A 17878-nucleotide genomic window follows, 5' to 3' on the forward strand; every position below is an offset into this window, starting at 1 on the left:
GAGCTAGTATCAGTAAACGTTATTGATGTCTTAGTTACTGTTCTGTTGCCGTGAAGAGACATCATAACCATGGCAACTCTTATAAAAGAAAGCATCTGTTGGGGGCTTAGTCATAATCTACAGAGAGAAAGAAGGAGCACAAACTTTGGAAACCTCAAAGCCCACTCCCAGCGCCACACTTCCTCCAACAAGGCTACACCCCCTAATTGTTATAATCCTTTCAAACAGTTTCACTCCCTGGTGACCAAGCATTACAAATACATGAGCCCATGGGGGTCATTCTTATTCACATCACCATAAGTGATGCCAAAGAACTTGTGATTACAAACAACCACAGACAGCAAGAAAAGCTAGGAGGTCTTGGTGAAGTAAAGCTAATGAAATAGAAACAGCTTGTAATGTCACCGTTATTTAATAAATGCCGACATCGTGGAAAGGTATGATGGGGTCATATTTGTTTCTGACATAGCTCCCTCATGCAATGCCTGTGTTAGAATGTTCTCATGGGGCTCTGAGTTGACTGTAGAAAGCGTGGCAGAGCAGGCATGCAGGAGACCGGCAGATGAATGCACAGGCTTGCTGGCACTTGTCCTGCGCCCACAGGCCTTGGTATTCTCTAAGGCCAGGAAGGGGCAGAAGGAGACATGAAAACACTCTTAGAAAACAGGTTTCATTTCAAAACATCAGAGAGCAAAGAAAAACAGTGAAAGAGTTTAGGAGAGGGCTTTCGCCCAGGCGGGCATTCTTTTAAAATCCTTAGGAGAGAGAGAGAGAGAGAGAGAGAGAGAGAGAGAGAGAGAGAGAGAGAGAGAGAGACAGAGAGAGACAGAGAGAGACAGAGAGACAGAGAGACAGAGAAGAAAAGAGAAAAGAAAAAGCAATTTGATTGAAAGCTACTGCTTTCAATTCTCCTGTGACAAGAAAAACAAAGCAAGAAACAGGCCTGAGTTTTGCCAAATCACAGAAAAGCACACAAGCTAAATCATCTCCTTCCCAGGGGGTATTAGAGAAAACATCAGAATGAATGAAATTTAACTCTGAGTGCAAACATCTGTGGAATTTTGTATTTTAAAAGAACAAGAAAAGAAAATGTACTTAAACCCCACAGCATGTGGAGAGGCAGGTTCAGAAGAATAGCAGGTACCAAGCATAGCTCTGTGACTCAAAGGATGCTGCCTCCCACAGGGCTCTGCTGGGGTGTCTAAAACAACAAGTCACTTGAGAAGGGGTGCTCCTCCCATTTGCATGGAAGAAAAGCTCCCACCAGTGCTGCCTTTGCCTTCCAGAACCTTCTCATTCCTGGCTGCTACATACACCTTTCTTCCCAGGAGATTCCATCCTAAGCTCAGGTAAACTGCCATGCCACCCACCTGTCCTTCCTTCTACACTGTCAAAGGACACATGTACAGCCATGCCTGTGCTCACCCTGCAGTGTTTCAACCTTCAGGCAAAGTGATTTATGCACAAATGGACATCTTGCTGAGACTCTTCCCTCCCATCGAAAGAGTCTTTGACAGAGCCCTCGGTTTGGCACAGTGACTTTGTGAAGAAATGGCCAGTCTCCTTCCCTGGGACAATGAAGATTTTGGGGACAACAGGGAGCCACCTTTGACACTGCAATGTGGGTGCCTGCTGCGAACATAGACAATGAAGAATAAAGAAAGAGAGCATCTGAAGAGGTGACAGGGGCTCAACCCTGAGGACAGCACGCTGCATGGGTTGTGGTTAGTGCTGAGGAAATCCCTGTGTGACTAGTGTTAAGCAGTGTGGCAGCTGGAAAGGTGCGGGCCTCAGACAGGACACTCTCCTCACTAACCTCCTCAGATGTGTCCCAGAGAACAGGGGCACCAGTGTCCCCAGCAGCCCAAAGCCATCAGAGTTCATCAGAACTGGTGATGACAAACATCATCTGTTAGTGTTTGTCAACTTGACACAAACCGAGTCACCTGGGACGACAAAACCGCGACTGAGAAACTGCCTCCATCAGACTGCCTTTGGGCGTGTCTATGGGGGAACTTTCTTTCCTTCCTTCTTTCTTTTGTTCTTTCTTTCTTTTTAAATTTTCTTTAATTAATGATATGTGAGGTCTATAACCCCTGGTTTTGTGGTCCTGGGTTGTGTAAGAAATCAGGCTGAGCAGGTCATGAAGAGCAGGCCAGTGAATAGCCCTCCTCCATGGCTCCTGCTTCAGTCCCAGCCTCCAGATTCCCACCTTGGGCCCCTGGCCTCAGTAGTGGGCTGTAAGTCATAAGAGCAAAGAAGCCCATTCCTTCCTAAGTTGCTTCTGACCAGTGCTTTAGCATAGCAGAAGAGAGTGACGCCATCCTTGTCTACCCACTAAAAATGGGTGGCATAGGTCTGCCTTACCTGTTGGTTTTTCTGTGCCTCTTTCTCAAATGAGAGCTTTTAATGAATTTCCTTCAGCTGACACCAATGACAATAATACTTAAAGGAATCAGGATCAGGCTCAAGACTCCCCAGATTAAGTTCTCAGCACAAAGGAGATTTCTATGTTCCAGAGGGACAGAGAGCAGAGAATAACAGACAGCAGGAGACAGCCATCGAGGAAGAAGGGGAAGCAAACAGGGAGGAGAAATGGATATTTGTCCCAGGAATTGGGGGTGGGCAAAGGACTGACCCTGAATGGAGAGGAAACAGATATGGTTCATAGGCAAATGATGGTTTATAAAGGGAAAAGGAAAACCCATGTTAGAATGATATGTTTAATATTAATTGGACACGTTAATTAGCTGAGCCTAAAAGGGGTTTTGATTGGGAGACTTTAATATTTTGATAGCTGGACCTCGGTGGTCAGCCACAGGAGGAGGAAGTGGTCAAATAAGGGAAGAAGCCTTAGTGCCTAGCTTTGAGAACGTAATCTAATAAATTTTAGGAATGAGGGAGAAGGTCCAGGCTTATGAGAGCTATGTTTGCCATGCTCAGGCTGTCTAGAGTCTCTTTAATAATGATGATGATGATGGTGGTGGTGGTGGTGGTGGTGGTGGTGGTGGTGGTGATGATGATGATGGGCCCTAAATGGCCATGCATCTCTAAAGTCTCTCTGCCCTAAACATCAGCCTTTCTGAGATAAGGTTTCAAGTTTTTAGGAAGTAATCTGGATGTTTAACATAATAGGGATCAGTGAAGCTTAAATTGGGGTAGTGTGTGTGTGTGTGTGTGTGTGTGTGTGTGTGTGTGTGTGAGTGTGTGTGTGTGTGTGTTCGGGGACTTCACCAAATAGCCATCCAGTGAGTCCCAAGAGCTGCTTTGTATTACTTCCCCAATATTGGATTATAGGAGTGTTGCAGCCCACATTTCTGCCTGGTTCTTGTTGTTGTTGTTGTTGTTGTTGTTGTTGTTGTTGTTGTTGTTGATGATGATGATGATGATGATGATGATGATGATGATGATAATGATAATGTTTGTTTTGTTTTTCAAATTTGGATTCCGGGACTGCACATATTTACAAGGCAAACACTTCACTGACTAAACTATCACACCAGCCCTAAAATTGTGACCCTTGAAGACAGCAGGCAAAGGCAGGCAGGAGGCTGGAGGTGAGACCATTGTGTTCAATTGATAATTTGGATCTCAAAAGCCAGGTCACTTTCTCACTCTGGGATATGTGTGCGGTCATCCTTCTAAGGGAAGGAAAGGGGAACAGAAATCAGGTAAAAGACCAGTGTCAACTTCAGTGTTACCATGACATGAATGTAAGAAGTCACTTGAGGCGCTGGAGTGATGACTCAGCGGTTAGGAGCACTTGCTGCTCTTGGCAGGACCTGGTTCCCAGTTCCCACACAAAGCAGCTCCCAAGGGTCTATAATTCCAGTTGTGAGGATCTAATGCCCTCTTCTGGCCTCTTTGGGTACTGCACACACATGGTACTTCTACCTTCCCATGCCACTCCAAGGACACTCAGTAACATCAGCCTTACCATTTTTATTCTTGACACCAGTAGATGTATGTCAAGTGTCTGCAACACAAAAGCATGCAGAGGTTGAGGATTCTTGTGGGGATCCCTTGTAAGTGTCACAGCTAAGATGGGAAAGGTATCCTGGCAGCCAGGAGCCAAAGAATCCCACAAAGTTACACCATACAAGAAACATCACATAGGAGATTTATGGGGAGGGAGAAAAAAAAACAGAAGAGTGGCTGCCTCTTCTTGGGCAAGAAGCAGCAGAGAACTGAGTGGAAGGCCAGGTTTATATAGGAGTTCTTTGGGGTGGAGCTCTCCAGTGTGGTATGGGATTTGAGGGATTCTGTGGCCTGATCTTGGGGAAATCTCAGGGATTGGTGGGGTTCTGTGGCCTGATCTTGGAGAAATCTCGGATTGGTGGGATTCTGTGTGTGGTGTGTTTGTGTGTGCGCGTGTGTGGTGGCTCCCATACATCTGAACATGGGCAGGATTTGCCCTCAGCTGTCACTACTCAGGAGCCATCCACCTTATTTTTGAAGTCAGTGCTTCTATCTAGGACACAGGGTCACCAATTAAACTAGATTGTATGATCTTGCCGAGAGTCTAGCTTTTGTCCCCAGCACTCACATGGTGACTTAAAATGATCTGTAACTCCAGCTCCAGGGAATTTGATATCTTTTTCTGACCTCTATGTATGCCGGGCATATGTGTAGTATAATACATATATTCAGGCAAAACACACACACACATACACACACATAAAATAAAAGTAAATAAATACATTTTTAAAAATTAAATATCAGTTGTGGTCATGGCATTGTTGACTTGGAGGAAAGGACAGACACAGGTGGACAAAACTAGCTACACCTTTAGTTGCCGGTATGTGGGGACATTTTGGGGATTTAGAACATTATCAGCTTCCAAGTGGAGTGGGGGAGGCGCTGGATAGCTTACATACAGGGGTGCAAACTTGTTGTAGTAGTGTTTAGTCTTGCACTCACGGAATTTTTCTTGCAAATACAGAAGATTTAGGAGCCTTTTAAGAGCTCACAGATATGGAGGAAAGACTCCCTGTACTGACCCTTGGGAGGTGACCCAGTGGTTCAGAGCATTTGCTATGAAAGAGTGACGGAGATCCTGTATTGCAATCTCCAGCACCAGCCTGAGAGCCAGGATGCCTGGATGGTGATATACACCTGTAACTACAGGACTAGGAGATATGGAGCAGACAGGACGGTGTAGATCTCTGTGCAGAAATAAATAAATAAATCTGGCAAGCTACAGGCTCAATTAAAAATTATCTAAAGAGACTAAGGAAGAAGAATGATGGAACAGGACACTTGACATTTTCTTGCCCCTGCACAGATGCACCATGTGCACACACACACACAAATCAAAATATTACAAAAAGTCTCTTATATTATTGGGTATTCTAGAAATTAAAATTTTTTGTGTAAGTTAAGACACATCACCTCCAAAGCTCTCCATTTCTCAGTTCTAGGAGCTATCTATCTATCTATCTATCTATCTATCTATCTATCTATCTATCTATCTGTGTGTGTGTTCATGTATGTCTGTGTTTCTGTATGTCTATTTGTGTATGTCTGTGTGTGTTTACAAGTCTGTGTGTGTCTGTGCATGTCTGTGTGTATCTGTGTCTGTGTGTATCTGTGTCTGTGTATGTCTGTGTGTGTCTGTATGTGTGTCTGTGTGTGTGTGTCTGTATGTCTGTCTCTGTGTGTCTGTGTGTCTATGTGTGTATCTTGTATCACTACTTCTCATGTTGCTTGTTCATGACCCCAAGGGCTGTGTCCTGAGGCCCTGTTTCAGGGCTCCCTCGGGTGTGAGTAAGTTGGCATGGGGTCAGCCCTGCAGAGGAGCTTTCTGAAATGAGTCATGATTGCCTTGAGTCAAGCCCTCATTGGCAGTTTGTGAAGTCAGAGGACAGCTGGTCACCACAGTTGGAGAGTGACCTTTCCCGTTTTCAGCCATGTTGAGTCATCCTTTGGCTTCATCAGCTCAGGCCTAGAGGCTCAGCCTCTTCACCATCTCTTCTTCAGCCTGAAAAGGGACTGAGGAAGATTAGCACAGACCTAGAACTCCAGGGGAGTCTCACTAACACGAGCCGAAGCAGTGTCGCTTTAAATAACCTGTGTGTACATCTATGTACATATATTGCTGTGATTCCCATCAGTAGATAAACCCTCCACAGCTACCCCTTCTCTCCTTCCTCACCCCTACCTTCATCCATTCGAGCTTCTTTACCATCTCTCATCTTCATAGGCTCAATTCCATCACACCACATAACTCCACGGGCCATGATTTAAAAATTCAGAAATGACTCAAGTTCTACACCGTTCCAGTCTGTTGTAGAAGTCTCCAGGATTCCTCTTTCCCAACAAGTGTCCATGCTCTCTGTTTCATCTCCCATTTGTTTGCCCGCTTCACCTTCCTGAGCACCTTAGCCACTCTCTTCATGATGTCCCTCTCTGCATGGGTATCACTGACTCCCGCAGCATCCGCAGACCATTCACAGGGATGCTGTGGAGGAGAGGATACATGCTGGGTGACAGAAGCGGGGTTGTAGAAGTGAAGGAAGCCAAATTTCTGGGACTCTCAGAAATGTGACTTTAGATCTATATTGGCGACCCTGAAGTGAGGAAGGTGTTTGGGCACAGGTGTGCTGAGGCTGGCGGTAGTGTGACCTGTGCCTCACTGATAATTCTAGATGTTGTCAAACCTCTAGCCCTCTTTGTTCCAGTCTTGGCCTCTCACCTATGTGAATAAAGCCAGCCAAGTTTCCAGTGATTTGAGGATGGCCTGAGTAGAGAAAGCACCTGAACATGGACAGAACCTGCTATGATCGTCTTGCTGCTGCTGCTGAACCTTCTGTGTATTTCAGTCTCATTCACAATGAACACTGGAAGCTGAATGTCATTTTTCTTAAAATTTTAGAGTTGAAATCTAACAGTGTAAAGTAGAGGACAAATAGTCCTCCCAGTGGGTGGCTTTTCAGTGTGAAGTTTCACATCAACTCATCTCTTCAGGCACCTAGGATGAAGCCCATGAGTCTAGGGAGAAGGAGGAAGAGGAGGAGGAGAAGAAAAAAGAGGTGAGGAAGGTAGAAGGAGGGGAAGAAGAGAGGAGGAGGAAGAGGAGAGCTTTTTCTCAGAAAAACAAAAACAAAAAAACAAAACAAAAAAAACTATGATCAAGACTAGCAGATGTTGCCTTAACTGTCTGACCTCCTTGGGGACACTTCCCAAAGTAACTTTAGATCTGGTAAAGGGTTGCTGCCCATCAGGAGGAGGTGTGAAATTCTTTCATGGATAGAATTAGTCTTGGCAGGTGAGCCGCAGGCCAGAAGAAGTAGAATGCAGGCACGTCTGCTTGGTATGTGAGGCAATACAAGACAGAGTCACGGACAAAAAAATAAAGTAGTCTGGCTTGCCTCATCGATATTGTTCATGAAAACTGGAGAAAGCAAATACTTCGAAGAAACAAGAGGCTGGTTCTGACTGAGCTATGCTGAAAGCATCCTGTGTGCTGAGCATTGTGCAAGATCTTACACAAACAAGTGTTAAGTCACTTTTTCTAATCAACAATGCCATACAGTCTGTTAACACTGTCCTCTTCAAAACACTAGCACTTAAATGCATGTAAATTCAGGCATAATTCACAAAACAACAGAATGCATCTATAGTAGAGTATAATTGAATGAGTTATTTTTGACAATTACAGATAATTATAGACAAATATAGATGATAATGGTGTGTGTGTGTGTGTGTGTGTGTGTGTGTGTGTGTGTGTGTGTGTATAAGACATAGAACACATCCCAGAAAATTTCAGATCTAGTCTTTCCTTGAAAGATACCTTTCTTCAAAATTCAGGCTCACTTAGTTGGCTCTGCTAACTTAGTTTCACTTACTTTTGCTCTTGTTAAACGAGAGATACTGTAACAAAGAACAACAGGCTGGATAACTTACACAACAAAATTTTATCATCTCTAGAGGTTGGGAGTCCAAGATCAAAGAGTCTAGAGGCTTCAATTCTTCAGTCTGATCTCTCTTCTTGGCTTGTAAACAGTTGTCTATTTTGTTGGTCCTCAGATTGTTGTCCTGCTGCATGCTTGCAACCCTGATCTCTTCTTCCTTGTATGTATGTGTCTATGTCTCTGTGTGTGTCTGTGTCTGTGATGGCACATGTATAAAGATCAAAGGACAACTTGGAGTGTCTTCTCTCTTTCTAAGGACAAAACTCACAGAACTCAGGGTTGGTTCCATAACCTGCTGACCATCTATCTCACTGGCTCCTGTCTGCACCTCAGGCTACCATGGAACTCAGTGGAACTCAGAAATGCTCTCGACTAAGCACCCTACCTACTGAATGCATTTGAACAGGTATGAGCACCATACCTAGCAGCATTCACTTCTTCTAAGGACACCAGACACGTTGGATTTGGGTCCATGCTGATGTCATCATGACTTATCTGAAGTATACTCAGAATCCGAAGTGCTAGGTAAGCAGTGGAATTGGTGAATAGCCTGTAACATGTATCCTGGAGCTTCTCACGAATCGAATCACAGGAATTAGACTTTAGCATCAGGCTTCATTCCCTCTGCATATTTCTGAGAGACCCATTATTTCTCATTCTCTATCTATTTCTTATTCTAGTTTATTCTTTCAGGCTTGTTGATGGACATCAACATTCATTTCAGTTTGGGTCTTTCCTTGTTAAATGTGCTATGTACATTCTCCTCCAAACCTATTTAGTGTGTGTTTGTTTCTGTTGGGTAATTAATGGCAGAGTCACAGGAAAATACAGCGTTTGCTTAGTAATAGCTATAAAAATGGAATTCCAGCGGCTGCACTGGTTTCAAGCCCCAGCAGAATGAGAGGGTCTCAGCCAGTGGACATCCCAGTCAACACTTGGAATGGTTAGTCTTCTACTTAACTGTCATGAGTGTGTGGAGTGAAATCTTCCCTCTGTCTCTCACTCTTTTGATGTAGACTACCTACTGTGTGTTTATTGCTTCTGTACAGATATTTGTGATGCATATAGCCAGGAGCTTCTTGTTGTTGTTGTTGTGGTGGTGGTGGTGGTGGTGGTGGTGGTGGTGGTTGTGGTTGTTGTTGAAAAGTCAGATTGTCTTTCTGCTGAGTTGTAGCATTTCCTATGCATTCCTACGATGTCTTTTGTAAAATAAAGGACTTGAGAATATTTTGTTCTATTCTGAGACTTTCTTCTCAATGTTCTTAAAAAAATGAAAATAATTTTTTTTGTTTTCTACCCCCATTCTCTCCCTCCATCCTATCTCCCCTTCTCTTTCCTTCCTCTTTCTTCTGCTCTCCCCCTCCCACTCTTTAGTCCATCTGTAAAAATCTATTCTATTTCCCCCTCACAGGAAGATCCATGTGACGCTATGACTAACTCATGCCATATCTTCCTCTACTTGTCACCCCTCTGGTTCTATGAATTATAGCTTAGTTATCATTTATTTAATGGCTAATCTCCAGATATAAATGAATAATACCATGTTTATCTTTTAGGGTCTGGGTTACCTCACTCAGGATAGCTTTTTCTAGTTCTACCCATTTGCCTGAAATTTTCATGATGTCACTTTTTTTAAAGATCTGAGTAATAATCCATTGCGTAAATGTACCACATTTTCTTTATTCATTCTTCTATTGAGAAACATCTAGGTTGTTTCCGATTTCTGGCTTTTATGAATAAAGCTTCTGTGAACATAGTTGAGCAAGTGTCCTTGTGATAGAATGGAGCACATGCCCAAGAGTACTAGAGCTGGATCTTGATGTAGCTCAATAGCCAGCTTTCTGAGGAAATGCCATACTGGTTTCCACAGTGGCTGCACAAGTTTCCACCAGCAGTGGTGTTTGTTCCTTTTGCTCCGCATCCTCACCACCCTGAGCTGTCACTTGTGTTATTGATCTTAGCTATGCTGACAGGTGTAAGATGGAATCTCAAAGTAGCTTTGATTTACCTTTTCCTGATGGGTAAGGATATTGAACGGAAAATAATTTTTTTGAATTACACACCAAAATTAAATAGACCCAAACACTAAATGACTTAATGAACTTATACACAGTTACAATAGGCATTCAAAATGGAAGCTTCACATTAATGTTACTTTTAATATAAAATAGATTTTATATACATATCCACCACCAAACCCCCCCCCCAAAAAAAACATATATGACAGAACAAGAACTAGAAAAACATTTGTTTCATAACTCAGACAGGTCTACTACTGTCATTCAATTGTCTTAGTTGTATTTGTGATGAGAAGAAAATTTTAGCTTTATAAAACCCAATCTATCTGATTCTTTTTTAGACTTACTATTTTGAGTGTCCTGACAAAACATTTCCAGTCCATAATCCTGCTTTCTCTCATTGTCCTCTAGAAACCTTAAAATGTTTACATTTGCTCTGTGGTCCATGTAAGGTATGAGGTGGTGTTTACCACTTCCTGGCCCCTGTGTGGGAACTAGTTCTGAATGGTTTGTTTAGACTTTCCTTCCTTCATTAAATAGGCGATTCCCCCACTCCACCCCCAAAAAGTAACATGGCCCATGTACATATAGGTCCATTTCTAAACTCTGTGTTGCATGTCATTGGCCAATAGGTCAGTCCTAATGGCAACATCACCCTGTTTTAATTGTGGCTTTATGCAAAACTTCACATCTGGTAACACTTCTTGTCCAACTTTGTTACAAGATAGTACTGGAAAAGAGTATTTTATAACATTTTCATGGACATTTGAGCATAAGCTTGTTTCTTGAGCTGTAAAACCTGTACTCTTCTAAACATCCAAGGAGAACCTTGAACGTCATCCCGGTGATTGGTGTTATAGAGATGTTCTTGCCTGATCTGTGCTTGGGATTGATCAGGTGGGCTGGCAGAAAAGACCCAAAAAAGGCATCAGAGTATCAGAGGTGTGTGTGTGTGTGTGTGTGTGTGTGTGTGTGTGTGTGTATGAAGGTTTATCTCCCATTTGGGAGAAAATTAGAATCACACCTTAAAACCTTCAGAAAACAGTTCTTCCTTAACTAGAGTCAAGTTGAAATTGAAATGTGTTGTAAAGACAATGAAAAGTGGATAGAGATTTTCAAGTCTGCCCCTGTTTCTGCTGAATCAGACTGAAATCTGTATGTTACATTTTAAACACTCAGTTACAAATACCTATTTAACAGGATATAAAGGACTAGACAATTGTAGTAAATTATTAACATTGAAACCCAAAGCTGTGGGCTGGGGAGAAAGCTAAGCTGCTAAAAGACTTGCCTTGAAAACACAGGGACCAGAATCCATGCTTGCAATACCAGGGGTAAAGAAGCATACACTGAGGGATTCTTGGGTGCTAGCCTAGGCTGTCTCATAAAAGAAAAGAAAGAGGAAGAGAAAGAAGGGAGAAAAAAAGAGAACATGGGGGGGGGGCGGGGGAGAAGGGTAGCAGCTCCTGCAGTATCCCTCCTCAAGTTCAGTTAATTCCCTGTGGAACTCTGGAGGCATCTAAAGGTAATCAGGTCTTCAGAGAGGCCAGCCAGGCCACGGTTGAAGAATCTGTGGCCTGGAAGAACATTCTCACGTCCCTGGCACTGGCTAGCCATCAGGAAGGGCTACCTGTTTCACACCATAATGAGGTCACAAACATGTCTACAACCCAAGAGCCAGCTTTTCTCTCTTCCCTTCCTTGTCTCCTCTCCCACTCTTCCTTCTCCTCTCCTTCTTCATCCCCTTTTACCTTTCCTTCCTTCCTTTCTTGTTCTCATTTGTCTCTGTTCTTCCTTCTTTCTTTTCTTCCTCTCCTGTCTGAGTGCCCCCCTCACTCCATTCTCATCTCTCTCCTCATTTTAACGAGTATCCAACAGCTGGGAGCTTTCTTGAAGCCCCTTCTTTGTTTCTTTCTGAATTGATGGTGAGTTGTGTGAATTTGTGAGATTGCCATAGGAAAGTAAATCCATGCTTCCGGAGTCTGAGTCCTGCCCTTTGTTCCCCAGCTTAGACAAAAGGCTTATTTCTCCTTCAAACATACCACATTATCCCCAGATCAAAGTCAACGCTCTCCAAAAAAGTGACAAATGATGAAGCCTACTGCCTCTCGGCTGCCCCTACAATAGCTTCTGTGGAGAGAGAACAAATCTGCTTCCATTGGTAGTGGAGGGAGCTAAGTACCTTATAATCCTGTTATGATGGGAGAAGATCAGACCCAGGGGTTTAGGCAGGCTTACACTTGACTGGTCATTCATTATGCTTGGCAGACGTGGCTAGTCATGGGGTCTATTTGGTCATATATGATCAGTGAATGAGGTGATGGGATTCTTTTTAATACTATATTATTAATACACATAACAAAATGTTTTGTTAGAAGTGTGACTTTGTGCAACTTAAACAGTTGAGGAAATGGGATGTTCTGGTGGGGGAGGTGGTGGTTAATGTTCTCTCACTGTCTTGGGTAGAGAGCTTCTCCATGATTCTGGGCTGACTTCACTACATGGCAGGCAGGTACTCACTCAGAAGTGGATTTAACAGTGACTCTTCTGGGGCATTTGAGCCTGTCACTGCCCCTTACAGAGCTCTGGTCTTCACAGCACTAGGCCCAGTGCTATTGCCTCCACTGCTTTCCCAGGAGGCAGAAGGCAATAAGTTTTGACTGAAAAGTATCTCCCAGCCATGTCTGATAATAGACAACTATCATAATGCTGGAGATAGAGAAGAAACAGACTGAGTTGTACGGACTTTTCTGGTGGAGGAATTGGCTCCATTGGATTGGTCTGTGGGCATATCTGTTGGACATTGTCTTGGTTGCTAAATTATGAAGGAGGGTGTGACCACTGCGCACAGTAACCTCTGGCAGTACCCAACTATTTAAGAAAGGAAGCAGAGTGTGAATGGGGCAGCAAGCTGGCACACGCTGTACTCCACAGCCGTTGCTTTGGTTTCTGCCTTCAGAGTCTCACCTTGGTGTCCCCTGATGATGAACTGTAACTGATAAGCCAACTAACCCTTTCCTCTATGAGGTGCTTTTGGTCATGGTGTTTATCACAGCAAGAGAAAAGAAGCTAGAAAGCCATGGAAAGTCTCAAAGAGAAAAAGACATCATTCTCCCTGGGCAAGCTGGAGGGGTAATGAACAGAAACAGCCTCCTAGGAAAGCTTTCCAAGTCCCAGGGCCTGAGCATGTCATGAGGGACTTTCACAAGTTACGGTCATCTCTTCTCTTAAAGGCTGGGACATGACGCTGACAGCTTGCTGGTCAGCAAACCTACTGCTTTGATTTCCTGAGGGAAAGAGGCAAATTGGAGAAGCCTCTAGAACAGTGGTTCCTCCACCTTCCTAATGCTGTGACCCTTTCATACAATTCATGTCATGGTGACCCCAAACCACAAAAGTATTTTGTTGTTGCTTCATAATTTAGGAATTGTAATGCAAATATCTGATACTTCTGATGGTCTTAGGTGACTCCTGGGAAAGGGTTGTTTGACCTCTAAGGGAGTCTTTAGCCGTAGGTTGAGAATCATTGCTCTACAAAGCCATCTGCCCCTGAATGGGGTGTTATAGTCTTCTCATCGCTTCAGCCCAGATCTAGTCACCTGGAGAAAGTGTCCTACTGCCTCTAAGGAGAAGATGGAGGGCAGGGTGGTGGTGGCGCATGCCTTTAATCCACTTGGAAGGCATGCCTTTCAGCACTTGGGAGGCAGAGACAGGCGGATTTCTGAGTTCGAGGCCAGCCTGGTCTACAGAGTGAGTTCCAGGACAGCCAGGGCTACACAGAAAAACCCTGTCTCAAAAAAACCCAAAAAACAAAACAAAAAAAAGGAGAAGATGGAGGCCTCCCAGGTAGAAGTTGGAACCAGTTCTGTAGCCTAAGGACACAGTACCCAAAGGAACTTTGTACTGAAAACATCTAATAGAATCTAGAAGATTGCCTTGTCTTTTTCTTCTCTGAAGAAAGGTGCTGGAAAATAAATTCTAGTCTGCTTTTGTTGAATGGAGTCATTGTTGAGTTGGTGCACAAAATAAGCTGGCAATGCCTTTATACTGGGGAACAAATGGGGTGAAAAAAGAGACGGCAGTCATCTATATAACAGACTCCTTTTTATATGAAGTTGTAACCTAACACACCTTGTGCCTAGCAAGGTCTGCGAACTAGGGACCACACTTTGGCTCTGTTAAAGGTAGAGTCCTCATTACGTTCAGAGAGAGAACTGAAGATTGTAAATTAAGGACTGTTAGTAACTGCTTTTAAGATCTATTGATAATACAACACAGAGAAGGGCCAGAGGCACTGGATACCATGGCACACAACTGAAACCCTACCATGGAAGGAGGCTCGTGAGATAGAAACTGTCCTGGACTAGAGAGTAGAACATTGTCATCCACCACATGACACAGGGTCTCTCATTTGCCTGCAGGTCATCAAGCTAGGCTAATTGGCCAAGGATCTCCAGGAATCTGCCTCCATATCACTGGCATTATAAGCATGTATAACCATAGCTGGCTTTCTCCTCCTCCTCCTCATCCCCCTCCTCTTCCTCCTCATCCTCCTCCTCCTCCTCCTCCTCCTCATCCCCCTCCTCTTCCTCCTCCTCCTCCTCCTCCTTCTTCATCCTCTTCCTTTTCATCATCCTCCTCTCCCTTCTTTGGCTATGTTTGGGGAATTAAACTCAGGCCCTCATGCTTGTGAAGCAGGCTCAGAAAGCTCACTGACTGAGCTATCGCCCATCCCTTCAGAGAAGGTTTATTAGGTAAATCTTACTACCATGTGTCTTGTAAAGCTGTAGAATATCCTCATTTGTGCAAAGTTCTGTATTCCAGGAAACAAGAAAAAAATGCTGATACACTCACCAGCAGGGATCCTGTCATTAAAACACTTCAGTTGGCTTACCTACAATACGATATCGAATACAAGGCATGGATGACAACGTGACCCGAGTCCTGGTTCCTGATGGTGGGAGGAGAGTAGGCAAGGAGAGGGCAATGCTCCAAGCTCAGAATGGGTCTGTGTAAAAACAAATGACCACCTGGACATGCAGAAGTTGGCTTCTGCTGCAAGCTTCTCCACCCTTGTAGGACAAGGCTCCCACCCAATTCCTTCTGTGGAAAACACTGTTGGAAGTGACACCATCTTCCAAGGCATTCCCTGGATTGAAAAGCCTCCTTTTTGAGGATGGAGCTTCACTGGAATGAAATCCCCAAGCCTTCCTGACTCTTCAGCATTTCCAAGTTAAAGACATGAGGGGGAGAATTAAGAAGCAGAAACAGAAGGCAAGACATGAGATATATTCTTGGCAGCGGAATGCCCATCATTGGCTTCCATTTCCTCAGTGAGGTCTTAGACAGTAAGTACTAACCAAATGGCATGAGGAACAAGGAAATTCTTCATTTTCTTATAAATCAATAAATCCAGAAGCCATTTCTGCAATGGTTGATCTTCAGAGCCAACTTCATGGGATTTAGAATCAGCATGGAAACACAGCTCTGGACATGGGTTTCCACAAAGATTTGATAGAGGGAGGGAGACTATTAGAAGTGAGACTTATAGAATACATGTGGCACCTTTCTATGAGCTGGGGTCTCAGACAGCACACAAAAGAGAAGGTATGCTGAACATCTCACTCTGCTTCCTGGCTGTGGACATTATGTAGTCAGTTGCTCATCCTGCTGCCTTGACATATCCCACTCCCCATGGTGGGATGCACCTTCCAGCTGTGAGCCAAAATGAGCCTTTCCTTCCATGGGCTGCCGTTGTCGGGTATTTTGTCTAAGCAGAGAAAAAGACACACTTGTAAGTAGGTTTGGAACAGGCAAGCTGCAAAATGTCTAGACAGAGGTGCTTAACACACACACACACACAGAGAGAGAGAGAGAGAGAGAGAGAGAGAGAGAGAGAGAGAGAGAGGAATGCATGCACGTATGCATACACATATTGTATGTTTTGTATTTACCTGGTAGTGATTCCCAGATCAGCCATTTGAAGGAGGCTCAGCGCGCACATGAATGGGTACAGAGCACCAATGGCATGTGATGACCCTCCAGAGACCTTCCTAAGGTGAGACCTAAAAGGGAGAAGTGGCAAAACAACAGTAGTTAGGAAGGACAGTAACAGGTAAGAGGTGCTGGAAAATGAGATGGCATTACTGAACTAAGAATTAGGATGATAGGCTGGGGAGAGAAGGAGGGAGGGAGGAAGGGAGGGAGGGAGGGAGGGAGGGAGGGAGGGAGGGAGGGACAGAGAAAGGGAAGGAAGAAAGGAGGAAGGGAGAGAGGGAAGGAGGGAGGGAGGGAGAAATGGCTCTCAAATATTTTTAGGAAAGAAAGACAAAAGTTTCAGAACCAATGTGCTATGGAGAGGAACTCTGAAAATGTGCATAAGGGGACGCTGAGAGGATTCTGGTGATGGTGAACCCCATCTTCTCACATGGGTCAAGTCCAAGGATTCAGAGTTGGGAGGAAGCATCTGCTTGTGTTTGCAGTGTTCTAGTAATGGGGCAAGCAGAAGAGTGGTCAGAAGCCAAGACTGAAAAGTCCCTACAGCTTAGACTGTGCTCCACTAGACTGAACTGAATTAGACAGTAGGGAGCCTAGAGATGACCTCGTCCTGATGGTTTACTGCCCTGGGAAGCAGAGGGGAACCTGGTCCATAGCAAAGGGGGCAAGGATACAGATTCCAAGGCTTTCTGAAAACAAAGTGCCACTTAGGAATTATGAACTAATAGGGTCTTTAGTAATAATTTTAAAAAAATTTGTAATTTTCCTGCCATAACTCTCTGAGTCTGTGGGTGGTGCTTGAGTAAATGTGATAGCCACAACACTGCTTGGAACTGTGTCCTAGAAATGACCAGACTTCATCTGTCCCCTCCCTGGCAGAGGAATAGGAAGGTCAGAGGGATAAGTGGCTGTCCTTACAAGTTCTCAGCAAGTGAGTAAGAGAGGTAGCTGGCAAGCCAGTCTCTTGGCTGCGGGTCCCGAAGGCTTCCCAATACAGCCCACTGCTTTGCAGGAGTCACCCCTTGCTCCTAAAGAGATGGGAAAATAATCAAAGACAAGTCATTCTCTAAATGATGAGTCCATCTCTTCTGAAGATGATGGCCTGAAGAATCAGCAGAGAGGCCCAGACTGTCAAGGAAGACGCAATCAAGGCCCTGCATCATGGGTGTCATTCCTAAAACCTACAAATCGTTGGGCCAAGAATTAAAAAATCGCTGATTCCCCTTCTCCTCTAATGCCAAGGCATCTCAGCAATGCAGAGCAGCGAATTTTCCACGTCGGAGCCCAATATCATAAGGCATTTCAATTCCCCAAATCCCTTCTCTCTTTTCAGCCAGCTGTCTCCTTTCTTCACACTGTTCTTAGTGTGAACGTCTCTGTGGACCAGTCAGCTCCTATCATGTAAATAATGCTGTTTCCCACTAGAAGGGAAAGGAAAATGCACCCATCCAACCACAGAAAATTGCAGAGACAGCATAGAGACCTGAAGAGGTGCCATATTGATAGAAATGTTCAAGTTAGGAAGAACGGAAGAAAGAAGAAAGGTCATAGGGGAAAATGGGAAGGTGAGGAGAAGGAACTGGGTGGATAAAGAAAAGAGGGTTAGGGCATGGTCCCCATGGAGACCTTCTGAAGTGATTCAGTGAGCACACAAGAAATAGCATTAATGGGAGAGGGCTAGGCTAGAAGCCATGTATATCTTTCATTTGCTTCTCTGGCTGGCATGCTCCACTATCTCCCCCTTGTGGGGAACAGCAATACAAGGTGCAGCCAAGATTCTGCCGAGCAGACTCTGGTATAATGGACTGCTGTAGGCAGGCCAGATACTACTGGACACTCGGGTACTGTCAGGCCTAACAGGATTGGTACAAAGCATAACATCCCTTCGCAGTGATTCTGGGAGTGATGGATCCACCCAGCATCAGTTTCAGGGGCTCTTGAAATTTACTG

The 17878-nt window shown here is 44.3% G+C and overlaps 1 long non-coding RNA gene across 2 annotated transcripts in view; it reads right to left on the reverse strand.

Annotated features, from left to right (window-relative positions):
• Positions 1-5200: 5200 nt before the first annotated feature.
• LOC143443538 (uncharacterized) overlaps positions 5201-17878 on the reverse strand; it is a 45507-nt gene continuing 32829 nt past the window's right edge. The window contains exons 2-4 of one of the 2 annotated variants that reach the window (XR_013112623.1): positions 15886-15996; positions 14826-15701; positions 5201-6460 (exon numbers count right to left, since the gene is read on the reverse strand). This is a non-coding gene — a long non-coding RNA (uncharacterized LOC143443538). Of the gene's footprint in view, positions 6461-10052; positions 13979-14825; positions 15702-15885; positions 15997-17878 lie in introns of those variants that run through there. The other variant, XR_013112624.1, reaches the window with a different exon arrangement.

Source organism: Arvicanthis niloticus, chromosome 9 (assembly GCF_011762505.2).
Source record: "Arvicanthis niloticus isolate mArvNil1 chromosome 9, mArvNil1.pat.X, whole genome shotgun sequence".
NCBI classification, from domain to species: domain Eukaryota; kingdom Metazoa; phylum Chordata; class Mammalia; order Rodentia; family Muridae; genus Arvicanthis; species Arvicanthis niloticus.